The following is an 11,610-nucleotide window of genomic DNA, read 5'->3' on the forward strand; positions in this document are numbered from 1 at the left end:
AGTTTTCACAAAATCATTTATCAAAGCATTTCCAAAAAAAAAAATCATTCTTTTTCCTTTCTTTCCAAAACATCTTTCCCATTTTCTTTTCCAATGCCATGCGTGAATGTCCATATATTACAATGCCGTGAAATAAGAAAAAAATCATGCCTTTCGATGCCATGTCAAATATACATTCTCATGTATCATATTCAAATCCAAATCACATAGCATGCTTAACAAATAAAATAAAATAAATTCTAATAAAAATCATATCATGCTTTCTAATAACAAGTATTCGACACATTAGGCATATAAGATATGGAATAAATTACTTAAGCATGCTTTTTTACATAATATCAACAAAATCCAACACATACATATCACTTACAACATTGAAAATTTATATTTCATAAAATTGCCACAAATTAAACATGTTATTCACAAGAATTGAGAAGTAATTCACAAAAAAAAAAATAAAGAATTTATGCCTTAGAAATCCCCTACCTCAAATGAGAGAAAAAGCCCCAATTTGAGCCCTAAATTCGAAATCCCTAGGCTTGGCTAAATGGTGCTTGGCTTCTATCAAATCGACGGCATCGATGAGCTCTCTTACTTTGCTTCACAAGGTTCTACCAAATTTCAATTGGTGTGAGAAAGATCAAGCCTTGAAATTTGTAGAAGAAAAAAAAGAAAAAGAAAAAGAAGCCACTGGAAGTCTAGAAGAGAGAATTACGCCGAGAGGGAAAACTGATGGTTTTAAGGTTTAATATAATGGTGGGGCCCACTTACTTTTTGAAAAAAAATATCTTACAACTTTAACATATATATAATCATAAACTTTACATTCTCCCTAACTTTAAAAGATTTCGTCCCCAAAATTAAGCCATACCTGAGGGAGAAAACAATTCTGGATATTTGGAACGAACCTCCTATTTGAGCTCCCAAGTAGCCTCCTCAACTCCGTGATACCTTCAAAGAACCTTTACCAATGGTATCGTCTTTTTCCTCAACACCTGCTGCCGTGTGTCAAGGATTTGAACTGGTCCCTCCTCGTAGGAAACATCTTCATTAATGTCAACCTCAATCCAACTCAAAACGTGAGATGGATCCGGTTCGTACTTCTGTAGCATCGATACATAAAAAACATTATGGACTCTGTCCATCTGCGGTGGCAATGCTAGTCTATAGGTAACCTCTCCTACACAGTCTAAGATCTCAAAAGGTCTAATGAATCATGGCAACAACTTGCCACTCTTCCCAAACCTCATCAACCCCTTCCATAGAGAAACCCTCAGAAAAACGTGGTCTCCCACCTCAAAGGATAGTGGCCGTCTCCGCCTATCCGCATAACTCTTCTATTGGCTCTGAGCTGTAAGCAATCTCTGCCTAATCAGCTTAATTTTCTCAGTAGTCTCGAGTACAATGTCGAGTCCTAAGGCGGCTGTCTCACCTCAGTCCAATAGACAGGAGACCTACAAGGTCTATCATACAATGCCTCAAATGGAGCCATCTGAATACTCATCTGATAACTGTTGTTGTAGGTAAACTCAATAAGTGGAAGGTGATCCTCCCAACTACATCCCAAATCAAGAACACAGGCCCGAAGTATATCCTCCAAGATCTGGATGGTACGCTCCGACTGGCCGTCTGTCTGTGGATGGAATGTCGTACTAAGGTGCAACGATGAACTAAACGTTGCTTGAAATCCTTCCCAGAACTTCAAAGTGAACTTAGCAACCCTATCTGAAACAATAGCCACTAGAACTCCATGCAATCTCGCAATTTTCTTTACATACAAAACACCAAGTGCCTCTGCGTCATCTATTGCCTTAATAGGCAAGAAGTGAGCCGTCTTGGTTAATCTATCAATAATTACCCATGCAGCCTCATTTCCCCTCGCGACCTAGGAAGACTTGTCACAAAATCCATGGCGATCTCCACCCATTTCCACTGCGCTACCAGCAATGGCTGCAATAAACCAGCTAGTCTCTGGTGCTCGGCCTTCACCTGCTGACAAGTAAGGCATCTAGCTACAAACTGTACAACGTCTTTCTTCATCCCACTCTACCAATACTGACGTCTCAGATTGTGATACATCTTAGTACCACCTGGATGAACTGCAAAGCGAGAAGTATGAAACTCCCGTAAGACGTCCTCACGACAAACTGTGGGGATAACCAACAAACCCCTAAACCGTAGACCTCCATCTACATGTAACGTCCAATCCTTCACTGTCTCACCACCAGAAATCAGAATGTGAATAGCATCTAAATTCGGATCATGTCGTTGTGACTCAATCACTCGGCCTACAAGAGGTGGATGAGTCACGAGACTAAACAAGAATGCTGACTCACTGCCATCATCATCGTCAAAGTAAAACAATCCCATCTTTACCAAATCTTCAAGCATTTTTCATTTCTGAATTGCTAAGCTGGCCAAAGTTCCACGAGATTTCCAGCTTAAAACATTAGCTACCACATTTGCCTTGCTAGGATGATACTGTAATTCAAAGTTATAGTCTTCTCAGAATTTAACCCATTGCCTCTGTCTGTTGTTCAAGTCCTTTTAGGAGAAAAGGTACTTGAGAATCTTGTGGTTCGAGAACATCTCAAATCTCTCACCATACAAATAGTGTCTCCAACACTTCAAGGCAAACACGACTACCGCTAGCTCCAAGTCATGAGTAGGGTAGTTATGCTCGTGAGTCTTCAACTGTCGAGACCCATAAGCCACTACTCTACCATCCTACATTAGTACACAACCCAAACTATCACGTAAGGCATCACAATAGATCACATAACCCAAGCCACGCTCGGGTATCACCAACATTAGAGCTGTAGTTAACCTTGTTTTTAACTCTTGAAAGGATGACTCACAGGCCTCATTCCATGCAAACTTGATCATTTTCTAGTCAATCTGGTCATAGGAGCTGCCAAATGGGAAAAATCCTTCACAAATCTCCGATAATAACCCGCTAGGCCAAGGAAACTTTGGATCTCAAAAACATTCTTGGGTTACTCCCAATTCCGAACTGTCTCTATCTTTGAAGGATCAACTGAAACCCCACCTTCCGAGACAACATGTCCCAAAAATTTCACCTCTTGTAGCCAAAACTCACTCTTTCAATATTTGGCGTACAAACGGTGCTCCCGTAGAATCTGCAACACTACACTTAAATAGATCTCGTGCTCCTCCCGAGTTCGTGAATACACAAGAATGTCATCCATGAAAACTACCACAAACTGATCCAAGTAATCGTGGAAGACACGGTTCATTAGATCCATGAATGCTGCTAGTGCATTAGTCAGACCAAAGGGTATAATGAGAAACTCATAATGTCCATACCGTGTACGGAACCCTGTCTTTGGGATATCTTCATCCCTAACCAGTAACTGATAGTAGCCTGACCTCAAGTCAATCTTCGAAAACAATTGGCTCCCCTCAACTGATCAAACAAATCATCTATCCTTAGCAAATGATACTTGTTCTTGATGGTGGCATGATTCAACTTCCGATAATCAATGCACAACCGTAAGAAACTATCTTTCTTCTTAGCGAATAAGACCAGTGCACCCCACAGTGACACAATCGGTCGGATGAAGCCTTTCACTCTTAAATCATCAAGCTACTTCCTTAATTCTTCTAATTCAATTGGTGCCATACGATACGGTGCCATAGAGATTGGCGTGGTACCAGGCATCAAATCAATAACAAACTCCACCTCTCGGTGTGGAGGCAACTCAGTCAAGCCCTGTAATACCCCTAGTTTTCAAAAGGATAGAATTGGAAATTTAATTTTGTTTTTCATTGATTAATTAATTTAGTTATGTGACTTAGTTGTTTTGTTTTTTTTAAAGTGATTAATTGTGGTTGCTTAAATGATTTTAATTGTTTTGTTTTCCTTATTTGAATTAAGTGTTGTATTATTTGTTAATTTTTTTTAGTTAATTGGTGTATTTGATTTATTTATTTACGTGTATTAATTGGCTGTTATTAATTATTGTAATTACATAATTGTTTAATATAGTTAATTCACGGTTTATAGGAGCTTGTGTATCGTGACTTAGGGTTTTAGGTGTTAAGATGTAGCCGCCTTGTTATTTTGCCTATTAAGATGTTTTATTCTCGGAATACAACTAGAATTAGGGTTTAGGGTTTATTAGTCTATAAATATACATATGTACATTCTACCTAGGGTTGCAAACAAATAAATTTCTCGGAGAAACAGAGGGAGGAGTTAGAGAGAAACGCAGAGTATCCTTGGTTGATTATTAAAGCAATTCAAAGAGGAAGGCATGGGGTGTTTCTAGGTTAAACTAAAGCACTGGAGGAGCAGACTTGCTGTTAGGACACAGACGTATCTTACAGAAACTGTGGAATTAGAGTTTCAAATCTGAAACTCCAAGGCAAGTCTCTGTTCTTCTCTTTCCCGTTAATTCGTGTTCTGTGCATGCCTAGTTAGACTCCAGGGATTAAAACAAGGATGAAACGGACTTAAATAAACTTTATAACAAGTTTTATATGCATGTATGAATTTCGTTTACTCTCGTGAATTAACTGCTTTGCAAAAATTGTTGATGTTCTGCTATTTGTTCTTGCTGTGGTTTACGGTTAAGCGTTATTTTAAATTGAGATCAGTAGGATGTTTGGATGCCTTGTAATCACTTTAGGACTGAGTTTGAACTCTAAAACAAGTGCTTGAAACATTATTTAATTTCACTAAATTAATCTGAGTTAAATCGGTTGTAATTTGCTTAAAAATTTCTAACGGAGGTTCTGTAAACGTGGCTTTAAAACTTGTGTTCCTACACATGTTAGGATTGGATCTCGGTGGTTTAAACTTATCTAGGACTAAGATTGAACCTATAACAAGGATTTGAAAGTATTACAGAGGTCTGGAAAACACCGCAGTCGAAGAAGAAGCAGTTTACGGACGACGGCAACTAAGGGGAGAAGAGCAGGCTCCAAGAAGAGGAGGAGCCGGCTCTTTCTACCTTAGAACCGGCTCCAAAGGAAGGTGGAGCCCGCTCTAGCATCTAGGAGCCGGCTCCTAGATTAGTTGAGCAGGCTCTTTTGAAAAAATAGAGCAGGCTCTTTGTTTTGAATGAGCCTGCTCTCAGTTGAACGCACCAAATTTTGTTTCTGTGCACTGTTTGGTCTGTATAGGTTCTTGGAACTTTGTTTAGGCTGTTTTAAATTGTTATTGGGTCTGGAATAAACCCATTATACTATGGAAAATATTAATCCATGATTGGATTAAGGAAAGGAGTAGAATACAGCTCAAGAAAAATCTATACGTTGCACTATTTTGCTAAGAGATTTAATTACTGGAACTTAGCAAATTGTTGGTATATAAATGAATTATATTTAGGCATATTGTCCACCATGTTATAAACATAGTGGATTAACTGTAATTTCAACTATGATTGGGTTGGAATCAATTGGTACTCAATTATTGTTAAATGGTATTAGTTTATGGACTATATGTGGAATTTAAATGCTATGACCTATTTTAGCTATTTAAATTATTGGATCATGATATTTAGGTTCTGAAGTGAATACCTAATGTTGATATATATGTATGAATTCATACTGGTGCATATTGTGGAGGATGGCAGTTAATTATATAGTGTTGTTTTAGTAACTATGCTATGTTAAAGGATTTGCTAGTTTTATCTATTGGAGCTTAACAAGATTGTTAAATATGATTTAAGTATATATAATAAATCATATTTCTGGGGTATTAGAAGTAAAGTGAATTAACTAGAATGACCTGTGCTTAGCTTGGTGGTAATTGATGCTTAAATTTCTGTTAACTGTATCAATTCATGGATTATGATGGTGAATGTGAATGCTTGAATTTATTATAGCAATTTACATTATTGGAGTTGGATTTTAGGCTGTATTGAATGTCTAATATTTATGTATATAGATTTACTTATCTTATGCATACTGTGGAGTGTGGTTGATGACTACTTAATATTGTTTTGTCAACTATGTTAACTAGAGGATTGTATGTAGCGGTATGGGACGGTGACATACTAGGTATGGATTAGTTCAAACACTAAATCCTACCTAAATTGGAATGAGTGGGATTAACCATAAAAAGGTTAAGTCCTACTTATATGGATGTATATATATGAACCGGTATGGGACGGTGTCATATTGGGCATGGCTTAGCTCAAAATACTAAGACCTACCTAAATTAGACTAAGGTATGGATTAACCATAAAGGTTAAGTCCATCATCTACATGTGTCATATCAATTGTGAATTGAAAGACTTACTAGGGTTTCAGGATAGATTTATTATACAGATATCAGACCACTACACAGATGGATGATATTCTATATTAGGAGGAGTACGGACTTTATATATTTATTATATGTGCCATGGTATGAGCCTGAGTCTCAGGACCATGGTTAAGGCGCGTATATCGCCTAGGATGGATAACTAGACATAGGTATTGTCCCCTGATAGGTCTAGGTACTCATGCCCACCTGCGTATTTGCATGTTACCTTCTATTCAGGCTGAGACAAACCTACTGGACTAGCGAGCGTCCTATAGTGTGTACTATATTTACATATATGGACTACTCTAGATATTGTTGAGTCTTTCTATGATGTATCTGCGTATCAGATTACTGTTTGGATCGTAGTAAATCAGGACTTGCATGTGGGCCTGACCCACTCTATTATTTTTCAGGTGTTCGACAGTACCTGTCTTAGAGCTGGATCGTGTTGATGCAGACACAGACACTCACTCTTCCGGTTACATAGGATTTCCTTTCCATTTCCAATTTTGGTTTTTAATTCTGTAAATTTGTTCAAGGATTTGGGATTAGGGGTCCAGTAGGTAGATTCCCGAGTTATACGGTTTTAAATCATATTAATTTATTTATTTCAAGTTTGAGGATTCTTATGTTAGATTTCTTTCAGCGTATTATTAATTTATTCTTAATTCAGTTTTTTTTTCTGCTTGTTTACATATTAATTGTTTGGTATCCCTCGGATCTGTGCTCGGACTTGATCACCCGTGGCTCTAGAATCGAGGGGTATCACAAGTCCTTTAGAAACATATCCAGAAAATCGCGCACAACCACTTGATAATCAACCCCACAAAACTCAACATCATCATCAGCGAAAAGGCTAGCCAAGAAGAACCTTTGTTGATCCTGACCTTTAATACCATAAAACGCAAGAAAAAGAGAATCACACCGATCTCCCACAAAGTAGAAACAATCCCCAACCGGGGTACATACTGAAACTCTGCCCCAAAAGTAATCAATAACAGCTCTAATGGATGACAACCAGTCTATCCCAAGAATGACATCAAATCTTGTCATCTTGAGAAGGATGAGATCAAACTCCAGTACCCGTCCGGCAATGGTAATGGAATAACCACGATAAACTCTACCGAGAGTGACTGAACCCCCAATAGGCATGTCAACACAAAGCGGTATGTCTAACTGACTGACCTCCAATCCCAATGCCTTTGCAAATGAAGAAGCAATGAATGAATAGGAAGCACTAGAATCAAAAAATACACGAGCCTAAGAATGAGACACAAGAAACATACCCCTGACAACTGAAGGACTGGATGATGGCTCGGCTGGAGTAAGTGTAAACACACAACCCTGAGTCCTCTGCCCCTGAGAACCACCTGTCTGATAACCCGACTGCTAAGTGGGTGCACTCGAAGAAGTCCCTCTGCCCGGCCGAGAACTCTGTGCTGTCATAGCTGGCTGAGATGGCTGAGGTGGTGGTGGTGGTTAAAACCCTGACTGAATTGTAGTAGACTACATCTGCCTCTGTTGTGAACCTCCACCCCTGCTGAACCGCTACCCCGCTGTGGACAATCCCTTACCGTATGGCCCTACTAGCCACACCCAAAACATCCACCTGACGCTACTTGAATTTAAGTGCACTGGTTCTTGTGGTGCCCCAACTGCCCACATCTAAAGCAAGTCAACTGAGTTTGAGTGCACTGGGACTTGAAATGTCTTGGCTACCCACATCAGAAACAAGTAACATTCGGTCTAGAAGACCCCAAATACATTGAAGCTATGGATACAGATCTGGTTAACTGTTGTCCCCTGAACCCTGACTGTTCATTCTTCTACTTCTTACTTGATTGACCTTCGGAGATACCACTCATGCTCATGTTGTGCTTATAGGACTCCCTGATAGCCTTGTTGTTCTTACTTTCGGCCTCAACCACTAAGGCCTTTATCACTGCTTTTGCATACTCTGTCGGTTCTGAGCCAGCTACAATTGGCCTGATGGTAAGATCAAGGCCATCAAAAAAATTCTATATATTTCTTTCCTCATCATTAGCAATCCCAGGTGCAAACCTCAAAAGCGATATAAACTTGTTCTCGTACTCAGTGACAGTCATATTTTACTGCTTCAACCCATAAAACTCTTTCTTCAGTTCTCTCTGCTTAGATGCCGAAAAGTACTCTCGTAGTACAACTTCTTGAATGTATCATAGGTCATCGTGTCCAAATTGTGGGTGTGAGAAACAGTCTTCCACCAAATCTCAGCATCCCCAGCAAAGTTATAAGTTGCCAAATAGATCTTCAACTTGTCCGTTGCCAAATTCATGGCATTGAGATGCTTCTCCACCCTATCCATGAAACTATCCGTAACAAGCGGATCTGGACCACCCTCAAATAGAGTTGGCATCAATTTCACAAACTTTGCAATGTGGTAAAAAGTGTCATCTGACTCATTTGTCTTTGGAGGAGGTGGTGCCGGTGGTGGCACAACCTGTGACGATGATGCCACTGCAGTCCAAAACATATCATGAAAGGCCGCCTGCACTGCCAACTTAAGCTGCTCTTCACTTATCTGAAGAGGTAGATCAACGGTCCCCCTCACTTGCCCCTCTCTTAGTGGGACCAAATCACGCAACAAGACATCTTTTTTAACTTGCTCCCGATCCCTTTCCATAGGATTGAAGCTGAAACTTTCCCCATGATCCGTTCGTGGTGGCATGACGCTATAAGAAAAAGGAAACGGATTAAAAACGATGACATTAAAACACGTCCGAAAACTGAGTCCTCACATGAATGACTTGACAAGAATGGAAACACATAAATACCTTCCATACTCCCAGAATACACAACTAATGATAAACATAACCATACTAATAATATACAACAACACTAAGCACTTAGCACGTAATCATATAAGCAGTTAAACATTTAAGCATGCCTTTCAAATAATTAAACACCTTAACACATAAGCATATAAGTATGCAATCACGTAAGCAATTAAGCAAGTAAACAAATAACTCAACTCCCCATGTAATCCTAGGTAGGCCTCTACCCGTTGTCCTAATGGTATTTGAACCATTATTCTGATACCAAATTTGTAACGACCCAAAAGATACCAAAATAATAATAATCATAAAATATATAAATTTCGGCATGACCTCCGCAGAAAAAGTCCCTCTATAACCTGTTGAAATATATAAAAATGCAATAACCTTACTGGCCTTAAAACTAATCTATCATATCCCAACGCACAATACAAATATTATACCACATTCCTAAAATGATTACATACGTATAAAAAGTCTCGTTCTTCCATCTCATCCAAATAAGGAACACACCTTAGTTATATCAAGTTACAGTCCATAAAATATGGCTAAACTTTAAAAATCCATAGCTTACAACATTATACCAATTAAATTAAAGTTTCAAAAAATAGCTAAGATTACATTTACAAAATATTAGAGTTCTAATACAAAAGATAGCAAAATAAAATAGGTCTCCAATCTCGTCTAAACTTGTAGTGGATCGTCATCCGCCACCTTTTTTTCGTGTCCTAAAAAATGTTTAAAATAATGGGATGAGCATAAGCTCAGTAGGAAATGTCTAAGACACACTTCTTATGACCCTGTGAATCCACGCAAAGAATAGAAAAAAGTAGACGGGATCATGCCAATTCCGAGAGAAATACAATCATAATATTAATAGTAATAATCCAATTCACAAATAAAACATATCATGCTATAGGATGCAATGTCATGTAATGTCTTTCCCCAATTCCCAAAACAATTTCCGTTTCACCATTCCAAACTGTTAACGCAACCCGACCCATAGCACCTCTATGGCGACACGAGGAAAGGGTCGGCTAGCAATCCCCAACCACGTGGCACCTCCATGGCGTCGTCTAGGCCTAGGTAGCTCCACCATACTAGAGTTTCTCTCTAGTTCCTTCTAGATCACATTAACACCACGGACCACTAGGCGCCTCCTAGGCGTCCGAGTTTTCACAAAATCATTTATCAAAGCATTTCCCCATAAAAAATCAATATTTTTCCTTTCTTTCCAAAACCTCTTTCCCATTTTTCTTCCTAATGCCATGCATGAATGCCCATATATTACAATGCCATGAAATCAGAAAAAAAATCATGTCTTTCGATGCCATGTCAAATATACATTCTCATGTATCATATTCAAACCTTAATCACATAGCATGCTTAACAAAAAAAATAAAATAAATAAATTCTAATAAAAATCATATCATGCTTTCTAATAATAAGTATTCGGCACATTAGACATATAAGACATGGAATAAATTAATTTAGCATGCTTTTTCACATAATATCAACAAAATCCAACACATACATATCACTTACAACATTGAAAATTTATATTTTATAAAATTTCCACAAATTAAACATGCTATTCACAAGAATTGAGAAGTAATTCACAAAAAAAAAAAAAAAAAAAAAAAAAAAAAAAAAAAATCAAAGAATTTATGCCTTAAAAATCCCCTACCTCAAATGAGATAAAAAGCCCTAATTTGAGCCCTAAATTCAAAATCCCTAGGCTTGGCCAAATGGTGCTTGGCTCCTATCAAATCGATGGCATCGACGAGCTCTCCTACTTTGCTTCACAAGGTTCTACCAAATTCCAATTGGTGTGAGAAAGATCAAGCCTTGAAATTTGTAGAAGAAAAAAAAGAAAAAGAAAAAGAAGCCACTGGAAGTCTGGAAGAGAGAATTATGCCGAGAGGGAGAACTAATGGTTGTGGGGTTTAATATAATGGTAGGGCCCACTTACTTTTTGAAAAAACATATCTTATAACTTTAACATTTATATATGTATGTATATATATATATAAAAAATCATAAACTTTACACCGAACTCGGGGGTCCGAATCATTATTCGGGTCCTTAACTGAACCTGATACCGGTGACACTCCATCTCCTATTTCCTCTCTCCCAGAAACTCATCCCCAATGCATGCTTCAGATATGCCGGCAACACTCCATCTCTTATTTCCTCTCTCCCTTCCACTTTGATCATTACACCAGCAATAACGCCCCCGAACTTGGGGGTCCAAATCATTATTCGGGTCCTTAACCGAACCCGAGGTCGTCTAGGGGCAACACGATCATTTCCATGGTCAAACTATAATTAATACACCTTACTAGTTTTTATAATACACATTGGCACTGTAATAACCCAAATCCGGAGAATCCAGATCGTTAACCGAGTCTTAATCCGACCCGAGGTCACAGAAGGGTAAAATTATCATTTTACATCAAAAAGGAAATAATTTGACCTTAAGTAAGTCAAATAAGGTTTATACAGTCCAATTAAGTTATTTCA

Source organism: Cornus florida, unplaced genomic scaffold (assembly GCF_030987335.1).
Source record: "Cornus florida cultivar Cherokee Brave unplaced genomic scaffold, ASM3098733v1 CherokeeBrave_3.0.0_Hap2_Chr11, whole genome shotgun sequence".
NCBI classification, from domain to species: domain Eukaryota; kingdom Viridiplantae; phylum Streptophyta; class Magnoliopsida; order Cornales; family Cornaceae; genus Cornus; species Cornus florida.